Genomic DNA, 23083 nt, shown 5'->3' on the forward strand with positions numbered 1-23083 from the left:
CTGGTCAACTGTTCTACTCCTTCACTGTCACTAAACTATGGAACTTGCTTCAGCCTTCTATAAGAAACACGGGCAGCACCAGCACCACCTTCAAATAATGAGTGAAAAATCATCTCAACTGTTCCTGGCTATGTACCTGTTCTATAACCTAACCTCTTTCTTCTCCTTATATTATAACTAAATTCTTATTTATTTATTTATTTTATTTTACATTTGTTGACCGGGATAGTCCGACTGGATGCATGTCCATTGTCAGGGGAGGCCCGGGGAGAAAAGCTCCAATGGTAAGCAGATACAGCATTACATAATACCAGCATTACATATTACAAACAGACTATTTACAGTGATTACATAAGTAAGCAAGTCAACAAGTTCCACAGGTTAGAGTTAATCCCAAGCGTAAATCAGGATTAAATTAAATTACACAGTGAGCTGGTTAACAAATCTTTACACATTCTAGAGAGAGTTAGCCAGGGTTGATACATTGACATAGCCAGTTAAGTTCCAAATGTTGTTTGAGTCTAGTTTTAAATTGACGTAAGGTAGAAAGTAAGGTAATATCAGCTGGAAGAGAGTTCCAGGGTCTACTTACAGAGTTTGCAAAGAGAGAGTCACCAGCTGTGTTATTAATTTTGCTAGTCTGAATTAGTAGTTTGTTAGAGGATCGAAGCAGTCTAGGATTGTTATAGGGGGTGATAATATTTTTAAGTGCAGGAGTATTGTCCGGACTATAGAGGATTTTATAGGCCATAATCAGTTGGTTATACTGGATTAGGCTGGGTAGTTCAAGCCACCCAAGCTGATTTAGATTGATGCGATGATGTGTCCTAAAAAGCAGCCCAGTGGCAAACCTGGCAATGTGGTTGTAGCAAATTGAGAGTTTGTTAAGGACAGTCTTGTTTAAATTTGAGAGTAGAGGGGATGCATACAGAAGGGTTGAAAGAAGGTGAGAGCGAGCTATGGCAATTTTAGCTGGAGGGGTTAGGAAAGCTTTTAGTCTGTAAAGTGACCCTATTTTTTATTGATGGTTTTGATAGTTTGGTTAGCATGTAGGTCGAATTTTAGATTATTATCTATGATGACACCTAATAGTTTTGTAGAGGGGTCACGGGAGATTATTGTGCCATCATTTGAATTTATGATAAAGGTGAAAGTGGTAGACCTATGTGTTGGTGAAAATAACAGCATTTTAGTTTTTTTGGGATTTAGGATCAGATGACGTTCAGAAAGCCAGTTTTCTATTGTATTAAAGGTGTTCTGGGTAGCTGACCATAACTCTACTGGAGATGTGGCCGAGCAAATCAAAGTAGAGTCATCAGCATATTGGATACAGCTGACTTTTGGGATGACAGCATAAAGGTCGTTAATAAAGATGGAGAACAGCAAGGGCTCTAGTATAGAGCCTTGTGGTACTCCAAGGGTGTTAGGTAGAAGATTAGAGAGTTTGTTTTCAGGTAGGATTGAAACCACTGAAGGGCTCTAGTATTTAGACAGAATGTTTGCAGGGTGTGGATTAAAAGTTGGTGATCAACCATATCGAATGCCTTGGAAAGATCCAAGAAGAGGGCTGAGGATATATAATTATTGTTGCGATTATGGTTTATGGTGTTGGTAAAGGCTAGGAAGGCTGAAGTAGTGCTGTGATGAGGACGGAAGCCATGCTGAGTATCTGCCATAAGGTGATTCTGGATTAGGTGGTGCATGAGTTGTCTACGAATACATTTTTCCATAATCTTTGCAAGTGGAGAGAGAGTATAGCTATTGGCCTATAATTGGAGAATTCAGTAGAACTGCCTTCTTTGTGAAGTGGGATTACATAGGATATTTTCCAGATTGTGGGAATTTTAGCTTCTACTATGGTTCAATTGATTAGTATTGAGATGGGGTAAGCAATAGCATCAGCTGACTTTTGTAGGTACTCGGCAGGGAGTTGATCAGCAGAAAGTGTAGTGGGTTTTAATTTTTTGATCAAGGTACGGATAAGTGAAGTGGCGACTGGTTGAAGTTGAACGCGAGTAGGTTTCTAGGGCTGGTACTTTCAGGACCAGGGGAGCTAGGAGGTAGTTGGCTAGCTAGGGCTTGAATTTTCTCATTAAAGAATCAGTTAAAACTGTCAAAAACATCTTCAGGGGGTTTTATCAATAGTAGCAGCAGGGATTGGGGTTGAAGTTTGTCCAGGATGTAGTAAATTATTTAAACCTGCCCAAAACTTCTGAGGGTGATTTTGATTTACTGTCTGTAAATTACAGTAGTATTGTTTTTTGTCTTGCAAAATGGATTTTTTAGTTTCGTTCCTGGATTGCCTGTATTTAATGTGATCTTGGGGGTCTTTAGAAGAATGCCATAAAGCCCATGCTTTGTTTCTAAAAGTAATTTTGAGTTTAGACTCTTTAGAAAGCCATGGCGCAGTTTTTGCCTTTGTTCTCTTTGAACGAACAGGTGCATGCAAATCAAGGATCTCAAGGAATCTGTATGCAACTGCTTCCTCTAAGGGGAGGTGTTTTAGAATAGGCCAATTACATGAGTTTAGCTCTTGTTGGAATTTGGCAGGGTCAAAGTTTTTATTGTTTCTAACCTTTCTGAGTAAGGGTTGTTGGGAATTAATGGCTTTGTGCTTAAATTACATATGTGAGAAGGTGATCGCTTAGGCCATCAGGGAGGGTACCAGAGGTGTACAGTTGGTGGTGACTATTTATGAGTACCCAGTCAAGTATTCTTTCTTTTTGGTTGGGTTTACCTATCCTGCTAGGGGTGGATATGATTTGTGTAAATGCATGCAGGTTAATATGGGTGGTTGGGGATTCTGAGGAACAGGTGCCCCAGTCTACGTTAAAGTCTCCAAGTAGTAGGGTTTCTTGGGGGTAGTGACACGATAGCCAGTGCAGGATATCTTCAAGTGTAAATATATTGTTACCTGGGGGAATGTACATACAGATGATATTAATGCATTTATTTTAAGTTGAATTTGCAATTTGGTGACAAGAATCTCTGAGTTATTAATTTGAGGTGGTTGTATTACATCTATGGTGACATTCAACTCAGATTTATAGAGTACAGCTACCCCACCCCACCCTTCCTGGAAGCACGATCCAACCTGTGTATGTTGTACCCAGGTGGTAACACTTCATTGTCTGTAGTGCTTTTATGCTTTTTACTACTACTACTGACTAATGATACTTTCTCCATATCTATTATTTTGATTTTTCTTTAATCACTTGTTGATACTGGTACAATAATGCTGATTAACTTATCTCTGTTTTTACCACTCTGAATTCATCTGGCAACCAACTAAATTCCTGCTTTTATGTATATATTCTGTATATGTTACTGTAATCAAACCAAATAAATTCCTGACTTATGTATATATTCTGTATATATTACTGCAACCACTATGTGTAACACTGTTTCTACTTCTCTACCAATTAATGTTTCATTTTTTTTTTCTGCATCTATGTTCTTGTCGGAGCTTTTCTCCCCGGGCCTCCACCGAAAATGGGCTCTTTTAGGCCTAGTGGACTTTCCCTGTAAACAAATGTAATAAATAAATAACACACACCCACACACACACACACACACACACACACACACACACACACACACACACATATATCGCGGCACATAAAAGTGTTGTGTCATCTGTATATTGGATAGCTGAAGCCAGTGGGGTAGCACTATGGAGGTTGTTTGTAAAAATATTGAAGAGTAGCGGCCCAAGAACTGGTCCTTGAGGTACTCCTAGTGTGATGGGAAGCGTGGGGTAGGGCATTACGTCATTTTACAGTTTGTTGACGATCCTGTAGATAGCTACGGAACCACTGAAGTGCAGAGGGGCTGAGGTTCAATTTGGAGAGTGTATTTAATAGTTTGGGGTGGGAGACCATAATAATGATCTTTGACATGTCTAGAATGACAGCAGAGACTATTTTACCACTGTTTCTGAGTTAGTTTATGGTACTGGTGAAACTGAGGAATGTAGTTGTGGTACTATGATGGGGCCTAAAACCATGTTGACATGTTGCTACCATGTTATTGAAGGTAAGATAATGAATCAGTCGGGAGTGGATACATCTTTCGAGGAGTTTAAATAATGGAGAAAGAATAACAACCGGTCTGTAGTTGGCCAGCTCTGTGGAATTTCCACCTTTGTGTAAGAGGATAATGTGTACGATTTTCCATATTGCTGGGACATGTTGTTCTGCTATGGACCTGTTAATAAGGATTGACACTGGATAAGATACTGGTAACTTGTCAGCTGCAATTGAAGAGGGTTTGAGCTTTTTCAATAGTTTCTTAATGGTAGCTGTGGGAACAGACTGAAAGGTGAAGGAGTTTGAGTTAATATTGAGAGGTCTTAATATTGAGAGGTCTGAAGGCTAGTGATGGTTCTGTGGAATTGCATTTAATTAGAGATAGTACACTTTCAGTGAAGTATTTATTGAATTCTTCTGCAACGGTGGTAGGGCAGTGTGGTATGTTGGGGGAAGGGGTAGTGGAATGTCCTGGTGGAGAACGGCATTTATGGTATTCCAAAATTTTTGGGGATTATGCTGGTGCTTATGTCACAGGTTATAGTAGAAGTTCTTTTTATCTAGGTTGATTTGGTGCTTAGCCTTGTTTCCAATTTGCTGGAATGCTGCGATGCAGTTGATTTGGGTTTTACAGGGGAGCCATGTTTGCCAAGCTTTGCCTCTTTTCCTAAGCAGCATTCAGGTGTCATTACTTAGCCATGACGTGTATGTGGCTTTAATAGGAGTTGACCTGTGGGGGGGGGGGGGTGCCAGGTACTGAAGGTAGTGTTGAAATAACCTACTGCAGCATCAAGGCGCAGGTTTTTAGTAGAGACCAGTTACATTTTTTAGGGTATTGATTAGGTCTTGGGGTTAAAGTTTTTTTTACTGAGGATTTGGTAGAAGGTGGTGAGCTTGACAGTACTAATGTTTTTTCTCAATAGATAGGTTGGTATATGGTCACTAAGGCTGTCAGGTAAGCAGCCACTAATCTGATAATTCCGAGGTTTGTTGGTTAGTGTCTAATCCAGTATAGATTGACAGTTGGAGTATTAATCCATGTAGGTGCTTGAATGAGTTGTTTGAAGTCAAAGAGGTTGATGTGATTGCTAGGAATATGTAAATTACAAGTTGACCAGTCTATATTAAAGTCACCAATAATGATAGTTTCTTGGGCTATGGAATTTGATATAGACTAGATTATGTGCACTATAGTGGAAATGCTACATCTGGGTGGGACATAGGTAGCTATAATCGATATGAATTTGTTTTGGTTAAGTTGAAGTTTAGTAGGTAGGATTTCTAGGTCTTCAAGGTAATCTATGGTAAGGCTTTGTGGTAAGAGTGTGAGACTGTTCTTAAATAAGATGACTACACCTCCACCTCTTTTTACCTTCCTGTCTACTCTACTAATGTTGTAATCAGGTGGTGTCATTTCATTGTCAGTAATATGTGCTTTTAACCAGGTTTCCATCAAAACACCAATATCAGGGTTATAATGGGACAGGGTGGTATGTAATTCTTGAACTTTGTTGACTATACTTCACAGGTTTAGATTTAGGATTAGTATTTTGGAGCCTTTTCATGATAGATTGGTTACATCTTGTATTTGAGGGGGTGGTGAGGAGGTATTCTGGGGGCCTGGGTTTGGGTGAATGTCTCCACTTATAATAAGTTTGGTAGCTATGGTTACTAGTGTCTGGACAAATCTTGATATATGCTTATGAAACGTAAAAGGGGCATTTTGGGGTTTGGTTTAATATGGTGCAGTCTGTATGAGGTGTGACTGAGTTCTGCTATAGTTAAGATGTATGGAAATATTAAGATGGGGTAGTCAGTTAGGTGTGGAGAAACAATAGATGTAGTTTTGCAAAGTGCGAGGGGAGACTATTTGTAAATGGTAGTTTGTAAAGTGAGCAGCAGTTGTTAGCAGAGCTAGTAAAATACAATGTCTTGATAGCATTTTGTAATGGTAAAAAGGGTAGGGATTGGTTAAAGGTTAATATGTGTGGTAATGGATGGGTGTTGTTAAGGTTAGTGTGGAAATGTGAGGTACTGTATAACTGGAAATTGTATAGGTGGTGATTGGTAGATAATTCCCATGTAAACTGATTTTATTTATATATACACACACACACATGCATACAAAACATATTCCCTTCATCTTCCCCTAGATCTGACCCATGGTCTTATCACAGTGGGCCAGGCCTAGTATACATCCTGTAGGTCACACCAAGAGGGCATTCTCAGAAAGAGTTCAAACCATCTCAATTGACTCCTGCAAAGAAAATGGAGCAGTAGCTGTACTCCCAGATCCTCAAAGATTCCTGAGCTCTTTAATCTGTAATGGAGAGTATTGCCCAGCTGCACTGCAACAATTTTCTTGTACCACTTGCATCTATGATTTCATCTTTTCAGTCACTATTAAAACTCATGGCCATACATAAACATGAAGACACACAATAAGAAGCAAATCAAGTGCTTCATCACATGGCTCAGTTTTGGCTTCACCGTAGCATTCAAGTACCACACTTGTGTTACTGTCGCCACTATTGTCATCTGTTGGCCATTTTCCAGATTTCCTCTCCCTTCACTTGTGGAAGAAGACATCAAAAGTGTAGTAGTTTAATTACCTTGCAGTGTTGTTATCCTTTTCGTTTCATCTGCAGCAAACCAGACACTATTTTGAAGGGTGGAGCCATAACCTTTGTTGTGGAGGTGCTAGTTTTTATCCCATCCACTTTACACTCAGAAGTGAATTGCTCCAGTGAATTCTGTATAACCATAGTCCCGTAAAGCTAAGAGGACAACCTCATCTCCAGACAACAAAGACACGAGCTTCACACCTATAAACTAAATGCTCTGCAATCACTGGCTGCAACCTGGTATCCAGACCAGGAAAATCACAAACAAGAGCGGGGATAAGGCATACCCTTACAGTAGTCTTATGCCCACCTTAAATATGACTGACCACCTTAAATGTGATTGACTTAAACAGATCCAGAACCAATGTTGTGTGTATATGAATAGCCATGCTGGAGGACAATGACTTAATGGTTATCAGGCACAGAAGGTTAAAAAAAAATTAAAAAGCTGGATACTACTTCACATCCTAAACACAAACTCTGGTTCTTTCCCCAGGTGACATTCAATGTCTCATGAGCCAGTTTCTATTGTAATGCTCTAGTCCGCATTAATCTACTCTGATCCTGCCCGTCACTTGACTAACATCACAGCTGACCCCATACTGTTACCTGTGTTACGCTGTATGTTAGTATACAATAAAAATGTGACTTTAACATAAGATAATAAGTTAAGAAAAAGTAAGCAACTGAAACATGTAGGGGTTATCCACACTCATTAACACTCGACTGCTAATCAAAGATATATGCTGCTATTAATCCATAGCCTGGTAAAACAGCTAGGAGCTACTAGTGGCAAGATGAGAAACTTTTAAGTTCTCTCTAGAAAACCTAAACTGTTCTGAATTCCATTTTCTGGAGTACAGATGCACTGTGCTACCACAACCATTTCCATTAAACTACAGAATAACAAGCTAGGCTAAGCTCACCGATACCATTTCATTAACAAATGCCAGTGTAAAATGCCACATGCTGAGTAAAGATGCACACAGGTAGAAACAACAGCAGATATACTTCGTTTTTGGGCACAGTTCAAAAAGTAGATCATTATATGTACAGATATGGAAACTCTGCCACATTAGACAAAGCTAAGCATGATATAAACAGTTCAGTAGCTAAGAAAGAGGCAGTGCAAACACTTTTTAAATCAGTCTGTGATGCCCTGTGTCTGTTCCAATGCCCTAAATCATTCCTCTGAGAATTACTGTAACTTTTAAATGGATTCTAATTGCCTCCCACTAAAAAAAAATACTTTCCTTCTTTATTTACCACAAGAATCAAAGTTTTCTCTTATTACAAACGTTTATTACCTTTTTCTTATTTTAGTTGTACTGCAGAAATGCCACAGGCTAGCCTGGTAAATAGCTCACATGTTTTAATCATCTCTGAAACATAACCACAGTCTACACTGGAAAGTATTCCATTCAGGTTTTCATGCTATTCTATATGCCATTTGTTATTACTCTCATCTGGAATGTATCATCTACACTGTGTCCTTCATAAATTATGGGATTCAGGTTTGGATGCAGCTCCATATGCCAGGTTTTACCTGTAAGGATATGAAATCATGTTCTTTTTCATGGTAGATTTCAATGCATGCCAGCATCTGGCCTAAATTTTCTTTTTTTTCCGTTATGCTGCCAAAATAATTCTTGGTCATCTTATGTGGGTATTCTAGGACATGTTTATACTTCAATGGATATCAGTACTATCTCTGTTCCAGGAATTTTGTTTTCTAACTGTGTCATCTCAACCACAATGTATTGCTTTAGAAGTACTTTAATTTATTTGTCTATACCTTTTTTGTTTTGACAGTTTTTGGTGCATCCTTCATTCCACTGTTAACATCTAACGACGTGTTGTCAACCACTGGGAAACATGCTTTCCCACTCTTTTTTTCTGTTTTGTGTTAAAAAAAATAATATCAAAACTTAATTCAAAAGTATTCAATTTGTTAGACATCCTTCATAGCCAGGACTCATTTTGCTAATGTCTTTTGTCGTTAATATGTTTAACATCCATCCTTCCTTTTCTAATACCCACTTTATCTGATTTTTGGTTGCAAGAATCTATACCCCATCATCCTAGCAAACAAAACACAAGGCAGGAACAAGTCATAAATTGAAAATAATTTAATTGCAGAAAGTATATGCATGTATGCATGCATACCATACACACACAGACTTCTATGCAGAAGCAGAGACATACACAGACACATAAACACACAGCTTGGAACAATTTTCAATACCACCAATTTACCTATTTACATGACTTTGAGGTAAGGATGGAAAGTGAAACTTCTTTAATAAACCCACACAGACACAAAGAGCATTCATATTCCACACACAAGTCAACACAGCTAAGAATTAAACCAAAGAACCAAGTGTCATGAGGTTGTAAGTTGTTAAAACAGGGATGTCCATCCATCAGAGAAAAAAACAAATACGATTTTTTTAAGTACATACGCATGTTACTCCTACTGAAGGAAGGATTGCTGCATGACTCAATGCAGAGATTACTTCTTTTTACTATCCAGTTTTAGGAATTCCAGTTCTCAAAACATGACAGAAGACATTAAAATGAATAATTTCACAATATTTACTTACAGCAATGCACTTAATAAAAATTGTTTACTATATTGTTAAAGTACTCCAACTACTGCTGGCATGTCATAAAGAGGAGATCTAATGGCAGGTACAGAGAAACCTGCATAGCAAATGAAGTATGTCTTAACAGAAAGTGTGGTGCTTAATGCAGATAAAAATGTATCCCCTTCATTTTAATGAGTATCTGGAAATGATATGACTGTGAAATGTCATGCAATAAAGGCTGTATTTAAAACAAGTTGTTTTATAAGCAGAAATGTATTACAACTGGACATATATCAGCTTTGCACCTTATTTTTGTGGTAGGGAAAAACTCAACGTATATCATTCTTGCTTATATTCTGCAAAAGACAAAAAGACAGCAGCAAGCGATATGGTAGCAGCAATGGGGTGGGGGTGGGAGTTTAGGCAAACTCACAGTTTATAACCAATCCCTTTCAAGCAGCTGAAATCAGCTGTGGTCTGGTGAATGACAACAAGCAGGGCTCAGTCCACTGTTGCTTCTGCATACAGTCTTTTTTTTCTGTTAGAAATTGTGACATGCCCACTTCAGCCTAAGCTCAGAGTAGCAGAACCTTGGATGGAGAGGTGACACTTATGTAAGCAAAACCCTTAAATCCTTCTGCTGTAAAAGCAAATGACATTTGATAAAGGTGGGTTGAATAAACAATGCCGGAACAAGACTGACAGTAACATTGCAATTCCAGCCTAAAGGCTGATAGACTTGGACCTGAAAATATCTTACAAATAATTAAGGGCATTTTTGGCTGGGGTGGTATAGTTGATAGATTAGAGGTGTTTCTAATCCCTTCTTATTTTTAAACATCTATTTCTGATTAAATAGCATCAGATACAAAAATAAACATAACTTCATCTTTATATAAAAATACAATTCTGGCCTCAAAAAAACGGGTGACAGTTAAAAAAGCACTCTGAAAGCAGAAATAAGCCCTCTGACATTATGGGTATAGCTACAAGACAGTTCACATGAAAAAAATACTAAATGGCAAATAACTTATTTTTTCTGGTTATTTGTTAGTTTGCTGTTATCGGCTAAGGAGAAGGAGGAGGCAAGAGGTATAGCCCCCTCCTACCACTATACTGAAAAGAAAGAAAACCAGTCAACAACGAAACCACTAAATTCCACAATTATTTCTATTCCTGAAAATTTGCAACCTCATGTAAATGCCAGTTTATTTCAAAATAAATATATTTAACTGTTACTAAGGAGGAAAACAGCAGTACAAGATGACAGCATGATTTAAGCCAAAGTGTAGCTACAAAGAGGATTATTGATTTTTTTTCCTAAATTAATTTAGGATGAAAGGCCTGCATGGATGCTCTTGGATCTGCTGTCTATATTAGAAATGAAGTCCTCACTGCAATTTCAATCAAGCTTAAAACAACTGAATACAGTACTGCACACTATATTGTATTTTAAAGTAAAGATTTTATATACAGTAACAAAAATACCAGTCTTCTTACTGAAACCTGCAAATTAATGTAAAAAGGCAGTGATACCAAAACCCACTTGCCATTTCAGTTTCATAACAAATGCAGGCACTGCAGTATACCTGACATAATACAGAAGCAATGTTTACTTTATTATAAGAAATGTTATTACATATCTTAAATTCAAAGATACCAACACACATTCACTGACATATATACAAACGTGCGGGGCGTCATTATGATAGCCAGAGATTCAGAAAAGCAAATGCTCCTAAAAATGATATTTTGCTTATGTGTTTGCATGCCTCTCTTACCTCTGTTTCTTTCTATTTTTTCTGCATTATTTGCCTTTTGTCTTGTTTAGCAAAGAAAAAAATAATTCTCTCCAAGCCATCTCAAGGGAAAATTTGCAACATAATGAACAAAAAACACCCTGGTTGCCTTGGATACCTTGCCAGTCTCTTAATTTTTCCAGGCAAGAAAGGAAAAAAAAGAGTGGTATACAGGAATCAAATGTAAGGAATTTGAATCATTTAATTATTTGCGTCTCCCATTGCTGTCTCTTTTTTTTCTTCATGTGTCCTCAAAAGACATAATGCATTCCAGTCCGGAGGAAATGGGGGAACAATCCCGATTTCCACCATGGATTCAGCCATGAATTGCTAGCAACAGTATATCCTTCTTATGTCTACCAGTGCCATAAAAAAGAATAAAAAAAGAAAAGGAAGGAAAAACCCAACACAAAAACAAATTAAAAAAATAAGTCAATCTGGATCCTTTATAATCAAGACATCGTATGCCATTTTGGTCGTGGCTAGATTCCCACGGCTGAAGGGACCCTCTGCCGTCACGACTGACGTCATGAGGCGGGGAAAAGGAGGAGTTGAGGATTCAGCTATCGGTTGTCTAGCGGGAAAGGGTAGCAAACGGCCATTTACCGCACGATATCTTCCAGTGTTATCGGCCATTTGCTACACAATTTTTTTCAAAATTATTTTTTTAACTGGTATATAGTCATATTTTAATAGCTAACTTTTGTTATTTGTAAACTTAAAAATGTTGATTTAAAAATGAAACTTGTTTGCTACATGTGGAAAGTGCGAAATTAAATGGAGTAGATCATTCTCAGCACGATGGTTGCGGAGCGATGTAATTTTGTGCAAAAAGAACATGTATTTTTTTCTCTGATTTCTTACATAGTTTTGCATTGTGAATTATTGATAATTTTGCGAATGTTAGATATGTAGGTTGTTCATAAAACTGTGTGTGGGAATAATTATTCTTTGTAAGCTGTTCTGTAACATTGGTTTATATTTAAATTGTATAGCTGGTTGGTAATAAAAATAATTAACCATAGGCTAATTTTCTGTGCTAAAGCAGTCTGTGTTTATAACTGCAAGCTTAGGCGTTTTCTTTTTTTTTATGATTCCTGTACTTACCTAAAAGGTTGTGGGGAAAGTATTTATAATCACCAAGTATGAATGGAAATTATGTAATGATCTAAAGCTGTTAAAGGTTCTATATTATTATTATTGTTAAGGAAGAAAGCTGTGGTGGTACAGCGGTAGTGTTGTTGCCTCACAGCAAGAGGTTCTCTTGTTCGATTCTCAGCTGGAGTGTCTTCTGTGTGGAGTCTGTATGTCCTCCCCATGGTCAAGTGGCCTCCAAAAGACATGTGTAAATGGGCGTCTGGCTAGCAACTCAGCACCATAAAATTCTATTGCCAATCATTAGCAGACCGGAGTTCCTCTGTGGCGACCCCTAACTGGGAAACGACAAACAACATTATTGTTAGGGAGGGGATACCTTTTTATTGATTCAAATTATATTTTTTCTCCTTATGTGATGTATGTTATTGAACATACGAGTAATACATATATATATAAATATATATATATATATATATATACATACACACACACGGGTCCACTACTTAAACTTGAAATACTGAAACCTCGAAATTCAGTATTTCGAGTCCACAATACCGAAAGATCACAATCCTGCCTTTTCACTATCCTGAATCATCATATTCCCGATAATGAGATATAAATATAGACACTGCCAGTAACAGTGCGTACGTTGTACTACCTTAACATGGCTTCTGCGGCTTATCCCCCACTGGGAACGAAAGGTAGCATATACTAAACTACAACATCACAGAAACTGAAGAAGGTGCTAAACATAGATGGATGTGTATTCCACCTAGAAAAGAATCCTCATCCAAAAATGTACTGGTGTTGCAAGTGGAAATCAGAGTTAAAGTGTAAAGGTAGGTGAATTACTTTAACAGTACCTTCTGGCCAACAGTTACTAAAGTCTGCATCCCACAATCATACCGGTGACCCTTCTGAGCAGGAAAAGTACAGTCTGTAGTGAGCTTAAGCAAAGAGCAGCAGTGTCATGGAATCCACCTTGTTTATTAGTGGAAGACACATTAGCGTCCACTAGTTTAGACGCTATACCTGAGCTTCCCAATAGACATGCCTTGCTACAACGGGTGGGAAGGGTTAGGAGAAAAGATAACTCAAGGAAAGATAATCCAGAGGCTACATTACATACACTAAACATGAACGTCTATCCCATTAAAACAGGAACCTTCAAAGAGAAAAGAATAACAGATGATACTGGAGAAAACCGTGTTATTGTATTTACCACCAAGACCAATTTACATGACCTTAGTACAGCAACCATATGGCTAATGGACAACACCTTTTTCTACAAGGGTATTATATGCTGTCAACTTTACAGCATACATGGTCTGATAAAGTGCGGAGGCTACAGTAAATCTGTACCACTAATTTATTGCTTAATAAGCAAAAAGTCTTTAAAAGCATACAGTCAAATGTGGCACTGTGTATTCCATCTAATACAATCAAATGTGGCACTTTGTATTCCATCTAATGGCTGCCTACGGTTTAAACACTAGTTTGAAGTATGTATTATGTGACTTTGAAGTTGCTGCAATGAAAAGCTTTCGAGGGAATATTACTGGAGTGATTTCAAAGGGCTGCCTGTTCCACTTCGGTAGAGATATATGGAGAAAGGTGCAGCAATTTTAGCCTCTCTGTATAATAGCAACATGAAGTTTCATCTGGCTGTAAACACCCTAATTGTGTTAGCATTTCTTCCAGAAGAAGTACTGGAAGCATTTAAAACATTGAGAGCTTCATCTCCAGAAGAGGATAGGGAATGAATACAATATTTTGCTGATTGGTACTTGTTAGGTAAAAAGAGGACGTTTGGTACACGAACCACAGCATATTGTAGATGTCCCCCTTTATTTCCAATAAAATTTTGGAATATTCACGAGTTCAATACATTATTTCTACCTCGCGCACAGAACTCGGTGGAGGCATGGCATCGTCACTTAAAGTGTTTACTAGGGACCAAAGCAATGGACCTATCTGCTTTGATGACAGCACTAGCAATGGAGCAGGATAGGATGGATCAGATAAGTACTTTATCAAGTGGGTGTCTGCCATCACCAAAACAATGACGGATTCTACGAAGGCACAACCAGTTTGAGCACATTCTACAAAACAGGAAGGAATATAGTACCCCTGCTTTCCTAAGAGCAATCGCTAGGGTTCTTCAGCTGTAAGTTATGTAGGAATGGATCGTATTTTGTGCCAGTCTACATACAGGAGCTGATTTACAGCGTACAAACACTTTGCACTTGTGGTTGGATTCTGAAATATAACATTTATTGGCACATCTTATAGCACTGGGTGAAGGGTGACTTTATCACTACGTGGATACGCAAATGGTGGAAGGTTCAAACTGAAAAAAAAAGTCACACATACCGAATTTGATATTTTGAACTTTCAATATTTTGAAATTCGATATTTTACTATAGCGGAATTGTGATCTTTTGGTAATGTGGACTCGAAATACTGAATTTCGAAATTTCAGTATTTCGAGTTTGTAGTGGACCCATATATATATATATATATATATATATATATATATATAGGTTTACCACCATTTAACCGACACAATGTCGACTGTCTGTGTATCGAATGCAATGCAGCAAACATGCAAATTCCGAATGCTAATGTATCGGACAGCAATCCCGCGCCCCTTTTTGGACCCATGTTAGCGCTCGTTTTGGATGTAGAACGGTCGAGAATATTGCATTCAGTGTTCTATGCAACATTCAGGGCGTTCAACATGCAAAACTTTGGGATTTTGAATCGAGCATTGGTGGATTCACTGCAGTGTATTCGCTTAAACGGTGGTAAACTATATATACATATATATATATATATATATATATATATATATATATACATATATATATATATACATATATATACATATACATACATATATATATATATATATATATATATATATATTATTTTTTTTTCCATTTGGGTTGTATTCTTATGTTTTGGAGAGGGTTGGCAGTAATCATTAATGGTGATTATAAAACCTCCAAAAAATTAACATGTTTATCTTATTATCTTTGTTTGTGGGGAGTGGAATACATATTGAAGAACCAATAGGGGTAGAAGCTTACCACAAGAGTTCTTCACAATCCAAATTTGCATGGACCATAGTAAGTACCCGTTAGTTATTTTATTCTACCCTAATCCCAAATGCCTGGTGGGCGGACATTCATACTGAATCTTACTTTATTAGAAAGCTGTTTGTTTACCATAATTCAGTGTGAGGGTACAGTTAATGAGATTATGATTCTGTATTCTGAGTTGTTTGATTCCAGCCCTATTCAGTTAGAATGGAAGTAGTGAGAAATAGTCAAGTTTGAAAATTCAAAGTGAAAATGTCAATGACGGTTTTGCAGTAACTCTTGCATATTTTTTGTGAGCTTCAGGTGCCATCTTCTTTTCCTTGGTAAGCCAGAGTTTTATATTTCTTGTATTGCAAAGCTCAGTAAAAACTAAAAGAAAAGTCTAGCCAACCTAGACTTTCCACTGTGTGATTCCTTAAACCCCCTGCATTAGCGGTAACATGGGATATATGCAAATAACCACTTAAGGACATCAGGTGTTTCAGCTATATGGCAGTTCTAAATGTCAATGACTTTTTCCCCTTTTAAGTCTGTTATGGACAAATTCAGGCCGATAAACCAAACCCCACTAGCTGTGAATATGCATGTTTCAGCCTTCTTATTACCTCGTCAGCGCATCATTAGCACACAGCAACATTGCTTTAGTTTTTGGGATATTTTGCAGGCACTCTAGTGGTTATGGACATCACCTGGGTACAACAACCCTGTGTTTCCAAATGTTAGCCAAACATTCCACTTATACTGTGCTGACAAGGCCATAAGAAGGCTGAAACATGCATGTCCACAGCTAGTGGGGTTTGGCTTTATTGGCCTGAATTTGTCCATAACAGACATAAGAAAGTCATGGACATTTAGAACTGTCAAATAACTGAAACAGCTGATGTCCTTAAGGGGTCATTTGCATATATCCCATGTTAACTCTAATGCAAGGAGTTTTAAGGAATCACACAGTAGAAAGTCTAGCTGGCTAAACTTTTCTTTTAGTTTTTACTGTGCTGATTGGTTTATCTGTGTGACCTTGTTACTCATTGTTTTAGTGTATTGCAAAGCTCAGGTAATTAGTGAAGTTAATCTCAGTGTTTATCAGGTTAATTCACTTTCCAACTATAATTGGTTGAACACATTTAAGGCCCACAGGAAAGGGAATGTTGCTTTATACAGTAGCTCAGAGTCAAAGAGTTGCGATTTTTTTTCTTCTCCCCATAGCTCACCATCAACTGCCTCTGGTCTCTCTCCTTATTTACCATTTGCCTTCTCTAAGTTCAATCGAACCAGTGTTTATAGATGATGAGGAGACTGAGGGAGCTGATGCAATATTGTGAATTTTTATGATCTCAATGGATGTGAAGTAAAAAAAGAGTTACGCATACCTTGCTATTTTTAATTTGGCCATATAGTTTGAGATGCGATATACATTGCGGTGTAATTGCAAGGGAGACAAATTCTTACTGAAAGTATCTTGATTTCATTCAGCCTCAGCATGGTGGTCACTGCGGAAACAGCCAAAGATAGAAATGCTACACAGTGTGACAAACTGCTAAATCATACCTTTTTGATATGCGAAACTATGGGGATCATCCCACACTGTGTGAAAGGAAATGTTGTATTTCAGGTATAGTTCTTTAATTGATTGAAATTGTGTCCTGTTTTCTTTTAGTTTATTTAAATGGGTGTGCAAAAATAAGTAAGAGTGTATGTGTGTGTGTGTCTGTGTGTGTGTGTGTGTGTGTGTGTGTGTGTGTGTGTGTGTGTGTGTATCTTAGGATTCCTAGGTAACACACTGAAGTTTACTTCCACTGCCTGTGTATACCTGCATCACAGCAAAGACTATGTTCCTCTATCCTGCACGTGCTTCTTCATGTACGAAGACAAGGGTTTCCAGTACCAGCTTTGGTAGCCAGAGAGCACATGAATAACCTAGTATTGGCACCTGGCTTTCTATGTTATAGGCCTCTGCTGCAGTGGAAGCTAAGCTGTCTGGGAATGACCATATCTTTCTCCCAAGATTGATGTCCCATATATGCTCATTCCCAGTCTTTCCCTGCATGGCTGTAGCACCACCCAAGCTGATAAACAATCTCAGGTCATCTGAGATACAGTCAGGGTTTCATTCCTCTGTGTCACAGAGCCCAATTTTCAGTATTGAAATGCCATTTTTCTCTTTTACTAGAAGACAGAATCATGCTAACATGGGTTCAGTAAATGTTGACGGTAGCTAGAGGAATAATCTGACAGGAGTTAACGAGGACTGCCATAGTGTCCCTCTCAAAGAGAGAATTCATGCCAGTAGCAAAAATAATGTTACTTTATTGGGCTATACATCAAACAATTACTAATGTAATCAGTATTTAAATGCCATTTTTTCTCATTTACTGGAAAACAGAATCATGCTAACATGGGTTCAGTAGATGTTGATGGTAGCTAATGGGAATCAGATGGTTACTAATATAATCTTTAGTGGAACTGACAGGTGACATTGATGTTAAGAAGAGACATTAATGTGTAACGAGTTACAGGAGATGAAGAGAATTTGACCTCAAATTTTGATAAAGGATGAGTAAACATAGTTGAGCTGGGAAGATGATAACAAATAAATTCTTGCAAAACCTCTATGGGAGGAATTATGACAGTGTTTGGTGTACAATGACAGGGAGGCAGTGTTCTATAGTCTGTTAATGAAACAGTAGCTTGAGAATGGCTGACATAATGGGCAGTGACAGTAAATGTTGGATACTAAATGAGGTATACATTTACACTAAAATGTAACATAAAAACTTTTTAAGGCTACAGATGGTGTGAAGATTTGAGAACTGTCTTGAGCTGCAGCAGAGGTATACAAAGCACCTATTATGGCCTTAGCGTATAGTAGTGGTTGATGCTGATAGGTGCTGAAAGATACAGAGTGTTAACTGACGGGCTCAGTGCACATTGACATGAGTGACTTGGTGAATTTGGGAAGCACATGAATAATGATGTTGATAAAGACTGGGACTGTCATCCATACCTCTCCGCTGTACAGATTATCACAGAATGTCCAGATTTTTGCCTCACATTTTTGGTCGTTTTTCATAAAATTAGTGGCAAATCATTGAAAAGTGACATTAAAAAATAACGACATACATTTGAGTTTCAGACTTCATACTCCAGAAAATTCATGTGAATGCAAAATCTGTTGTATCAACTTTATAAAAAACTCCAGCTTTACTCCATCACATATCGCCTACTCAGAGGCGATCTCTGTCTAACATACAAAGCTATGTCAAACCCAGATCTATTGGACATGCTCCACTTAAAGAAATCCCAATCCCTCTGAGCTACACGCTCTAGAGACCTAAACCTTGTCACCACAATAAACAGAACATGCTGGAGGGATATATTCCTGTCCCAGAGACTTCCCATACTCTGGAACACACTACCTATCTATATCAAACAAAGCTCCTCATTAGCACTCTTCAAGAAAAATCTTGATGATTGGATGGGAAATAGGAAATTCACCCCGGGGATCATCTCTGTGTCTCTGCTCGACAGGAGCACACAAAAATAACTTTCTTGGGTAGCGACAGCCAAGGTACCTTTTTGGCTAGGCTTATATAGGCCCTAGGGCCAATAGCCTAGTAATGAACCTACCTATGAACCTATTTGTAAGAGCAATATTTAAAACATGCCTTATTTTTGGGTCTTTGTCCTACTTTTATTAAATGCTTTGTCTAGATTACTTGCTCCAAGAGGTTGAGAGGTATGCTGTCATCTTCATGGGTAATGCTAACAGAAGAGGCGGTTACTAATGGGCAGTGCTAACAGTAACTGTGGAGATGCTGTTTGGAGATGGAGAGAACGTGGTGATACTGACAAAAGTGATACAATACTGATATGGTTGTGGGGAGGCAGTGGTAGGCAGTAAGGGTCATGGGCGACAGAGATGCGCAGTTTTAACAACAGCTGTGGAGATATCAAAGGTCTGTATTCTAAACAGTATAGCCATGTCCATATACAGAAATTAACATGCGTGTAAATATATAGGTACATTATAGATAAAAATAATAAGAAAAAATAAAAAATGAAAAACATAAACCTATAAACATAACAACAGAAATACATCCACCATGAACCAGAACACTTTTCATACTGTTATTGTGGTAAGGATTATTCAAGTTCCTGTATGAAGGTTAAACTTGCTAAAAATAATTACAAATAATAGGCAGACTTCAGCCTCAATAAGTAGGCTAAGGAAACATTCTCATTTAAACCCCGTGGTTCCATGGCATTATATCCAATCTGCCATTTAAGTTCTTTATACTCTAAATAGTCATCACTTGGACCCCCTCTGGGACCTAGGTCAACATGGTCAATATCATAATATTTAAAATAATGTCTAGGGTGTGCTTTTACATGTTTACTAAGTGCATATTTTTTTCATCCTGTCTATGTATGTCATACTGGTGCTGGTAAATCCTGTTCTTAAATGCTCTCTTAGTTTTCCCTATGTAATAACTGTCACATAACTGGCACTTGACCATGTATAGCGTACGCTTTGAGTAACAAAAAATATAGTTTTGTTAACCTAACATAACCCAGTCCTGGTATCTTGAATATTTCCCCTTCTGCTATAAATTTGCACTGAGAACAGTTTCTACACTATACCATGCTTCCTTCTCTTTTTTTCTAAATGGGTAAGTTCAAATAATGTCTTAAAGTTGATATCTTTTTTTTATAAACAATACAAGGCTTGTCACCTACAATATTCAAATATTCCTGGTCAACTTTGAATAAATTCCAATTTCTCCTCACAATACTCTGTATCTCATTAAACTGTAGATTATAGGGAAGGATCTAGGACCTATGAAATTGTTCCTTTGGTTCTTGCAATCTTATCTGATGCCCAGCAGGAGTAAGTTCCACACTAGACCCAAGTAACAGTTTGTACATGCCCTGCTTTCTCTTTCTGGGCACTTCAAAAGATTCTAGGTCACTCCTCTACTTTAACATAGCTTGAAGTTTTTCACATTCTTTTGCATATAATTGGTCATCTGTGACCATTCTTGCCACTCTAACATACTGTCCCTTCACAAGGGATTTCTTTTGGTTTATAGGGTGACAACTCTCATAATGAAGGCGAGAATTCGAGTATGTTGGTTTTCTATATAAAACATGTGCAGACCTCCATTTTAAACCTCAAAAAACTGGTAGTTAAATTCAGGTACTGGAAGAATTCATCGACTACTTAGGTCATCTCTCCAAAAAATAATAATATCTTCCAGGTACCTACCATACAAAACCCAATAATCTTTGAATTTTGAACTAAATACATGTTTTTTCTCATTGGGCAAGAACAACATTGGCAAAAATCGGGGCACATTTTGAACAAGTGATTTTCAAAAATTAAAAAAAATATTTTCCAAAACCACTTCCACGAAGGACCTAATTATATACAACGTAGCTGAGTTTAATACTGAGTTTTCTGACAGGAACTCAAAAAACAATTCTAGCCTTTCTTGATGGAGAATTACTGAGTACATATCACAGACATCAATAGTAACAAACCACAAGTCATCAGAATAAATCCCATTAGTTATTTTGGATAAAAAAATCCATGAGTCCTTATATAAATAAGCAAATGTATCCATTATCCCCATAATAATCTGGTCAATATACATAGCCAGAGGGAGCATGATAGACACATTTGCATCCACAATGGGACATAAGGGGAGGGGGTTGTTTAAATCCTTATGAACTTTTGGGATACTGAATATGGTGGGCATCTTAGGGCAGGGGATTTTAAAATAATTATATCTATCAAGAAAAATCTCTTGATTCAACAACATGTCCTCTAACATCAAATTTATATTTTTATAAGCTATATTTAACTTGTTCCATGAAATTTCTATATAAGTGTCAGTGTATAATAAACATAACATTTTGCTAATGTAATCATTGGAATTCATCACAACTATCCCCCCACCCTTATCAGATTTCCTCACTCTTAAATTTTGTCATTACAATTGTTACTCAGTAGTTCTTCCCATTTTGAAAGATTAGAATGTGTCCCTTGCATGTTTCTGTCTTTATTCATGGCTCTGATGTTAAGTTTCACAGTTTTTCAAAAATACAAATTACAGATTGTGTAGGTAGAATGAAGGTACTGGGCCTTCTCATGCCTGAAAATATGCAGGATTGTTCCTCCTAAACAAAAAAGCAAGTCTAAGTTTCCTACAAAAAAACTTTCAGTTGTAACAATATCTCCACTACATCAGCCCCTCTTGTTGGGACAAAGGTGAAACCTTTCTCCAATAGGTCAGCCCATTCAATAGTAACTGGGGCATCACTATAGTTAAATATTTTAAAGTCACCCTGGGAATTATAAAGGACTTTTAAAGTCTTCTCTTCCCTCTCCCCTCCCTCTGTCCTGCCCAGCTTGCAGTTGTTGTCTGTAATTCCCCCTCCTTTTGTACAGTAACCTCTGGGACCTCCTGAAGGGGGGGGGGTGCTCTAAAGGGTCAGCTACATCTTCAAATTAATTATTGTCACCTGTTTCATCCATGTATATATCACTATTAACATTGTTGGTATTGTTTGTACCATTACTTACTACCTGACCATTTATAAATGGGGTAGGGGGATAGGACTGACCATTCTCATATTCTGTCTTGTCTCTAACTTTCTGTCCTTCTTATTTTTTAACTCACTAATACTCCTATCAACAGTGGCAAAAATATTTTTGTACAAATTAATTTAGATTCAAATAAATCTTGACTGAATGCCCTCATCCATTCATGGAATATCATTACTTAATGCACAAAGTTTACTCTCATTGTCATTAATTAACACAATAAGCAACTCACAACTATGAAAAATAAAGAAATAAACTGTCAGTGTAAATGAGAGTCCTTTATAAATTCATTAGGTTGCTTCTAGCAGCGTAGTCCTTTGGGAACTTGTTCTTTCTATTTTTTTAAATAGCAGTTCTCTAACTGAAACTTTTTAAATTTCAAAACCAAATCCTGAAATAGTTTTAGCTGCTGGTCTAATGTCTGTTGTCCCTCTCTCTGTCCCTGTGTTCCAGTCCTCCATTCACCCAATCCTTTAACTAGTCACTGAGAGAAAATGTGAAAACTCTAAAGTACCTATTATCAATGTACAAAATACACAAAACCTCTAAAAGCCTTAATAATTAAACAAGTTTAGCTAACAGAATATAACCGAAAAAGTATGAATACATGAACAGCAATTCCTACACAGTTTGTTTTAACTTTATAAAATCTTGAGACAGAGAAATATAGCTAGCATAAACCAGAACACTTTGCATGCTGTTGTTGTGGTAATGATTATTCAAGTTCCTGTATGAAGATTAGCCTTGTACCACAGGGAAATGTCTCACTGCCTAGACACCTGAACCTGATATTTGGATAATTAGAAACTTAGATTTAATAGTTGTTTGCGAGCGATAGTATTTCGATCTCTCTTTGGTTATACATATTTGCTGTAGTGTTTAACTGTTCATTTGTTAAAACAGAAAAGCAGATCAGTTTTAAAAAATATCTTTAGCCCTAAAGAGTAAGCACACTAGCTAAATGGGTAACAGCACAATTCAAAACTTCCAAAGAAGCACCAGCCACCCGCACCCCAGTCTGTAAATGTCTTTCATCATAGAACAGTTGAATATTATAAATAGCATGACAGTTTTCAGTAAAATAACTTTTATTTCATCCTCATAGAACTCTGCAGAACAAATTGAATATTCAGTGTTGTATTGGAAAACCTTTTGCAGATACAGTGTGCCTATTACATGAAAAATCCTTTTTGAAATCATAAACTGCTGTAATCTTTTTGTAATCTTTGTTTTGG

At 37.4% G+C, this 23083-nt stretch overlaps 1 protein-coding gene across 2 annotated transcripts in view; it reads right to left on the reverse strand.

Moving 5' to 3' along the window:
• Positions 1 to 11539, reverse strand: part of GPR173 (G protein-coupled receptor 173) — a 1093476-nt gene extending 1081937 nt beyond the window's left edge. For both annotated transcript variants that reach the window (XM_044080120.1, XM_044080119.1), the window contains exon 1: positions 11022 to 11539. The gene's annotated coding sequence lies outside the window, so the exon portion shown is untranslated. The remainder of the gene's footprint in view (positions 1 to 11021) is intronic.
• Between the last annotated feature and the right edge of the window lie 11544 nt (positions 11540 to 23083).

Source organism: Protopterus annectens, chromosome 8.part0 (genome assembly GCF_019279795.1).
Source record: "Protopterus annectens isolate FY-2018-M chromosome 8.part0, PAN1.0, whole genome shotgun sequence".
Classification (NCBI taxonomy): domain Eukaryota; kingdom Metazoa; phylum Chordata; order Ceratodontiformes; family Protopteridae; genus Protopterus; species Protopterus annectens.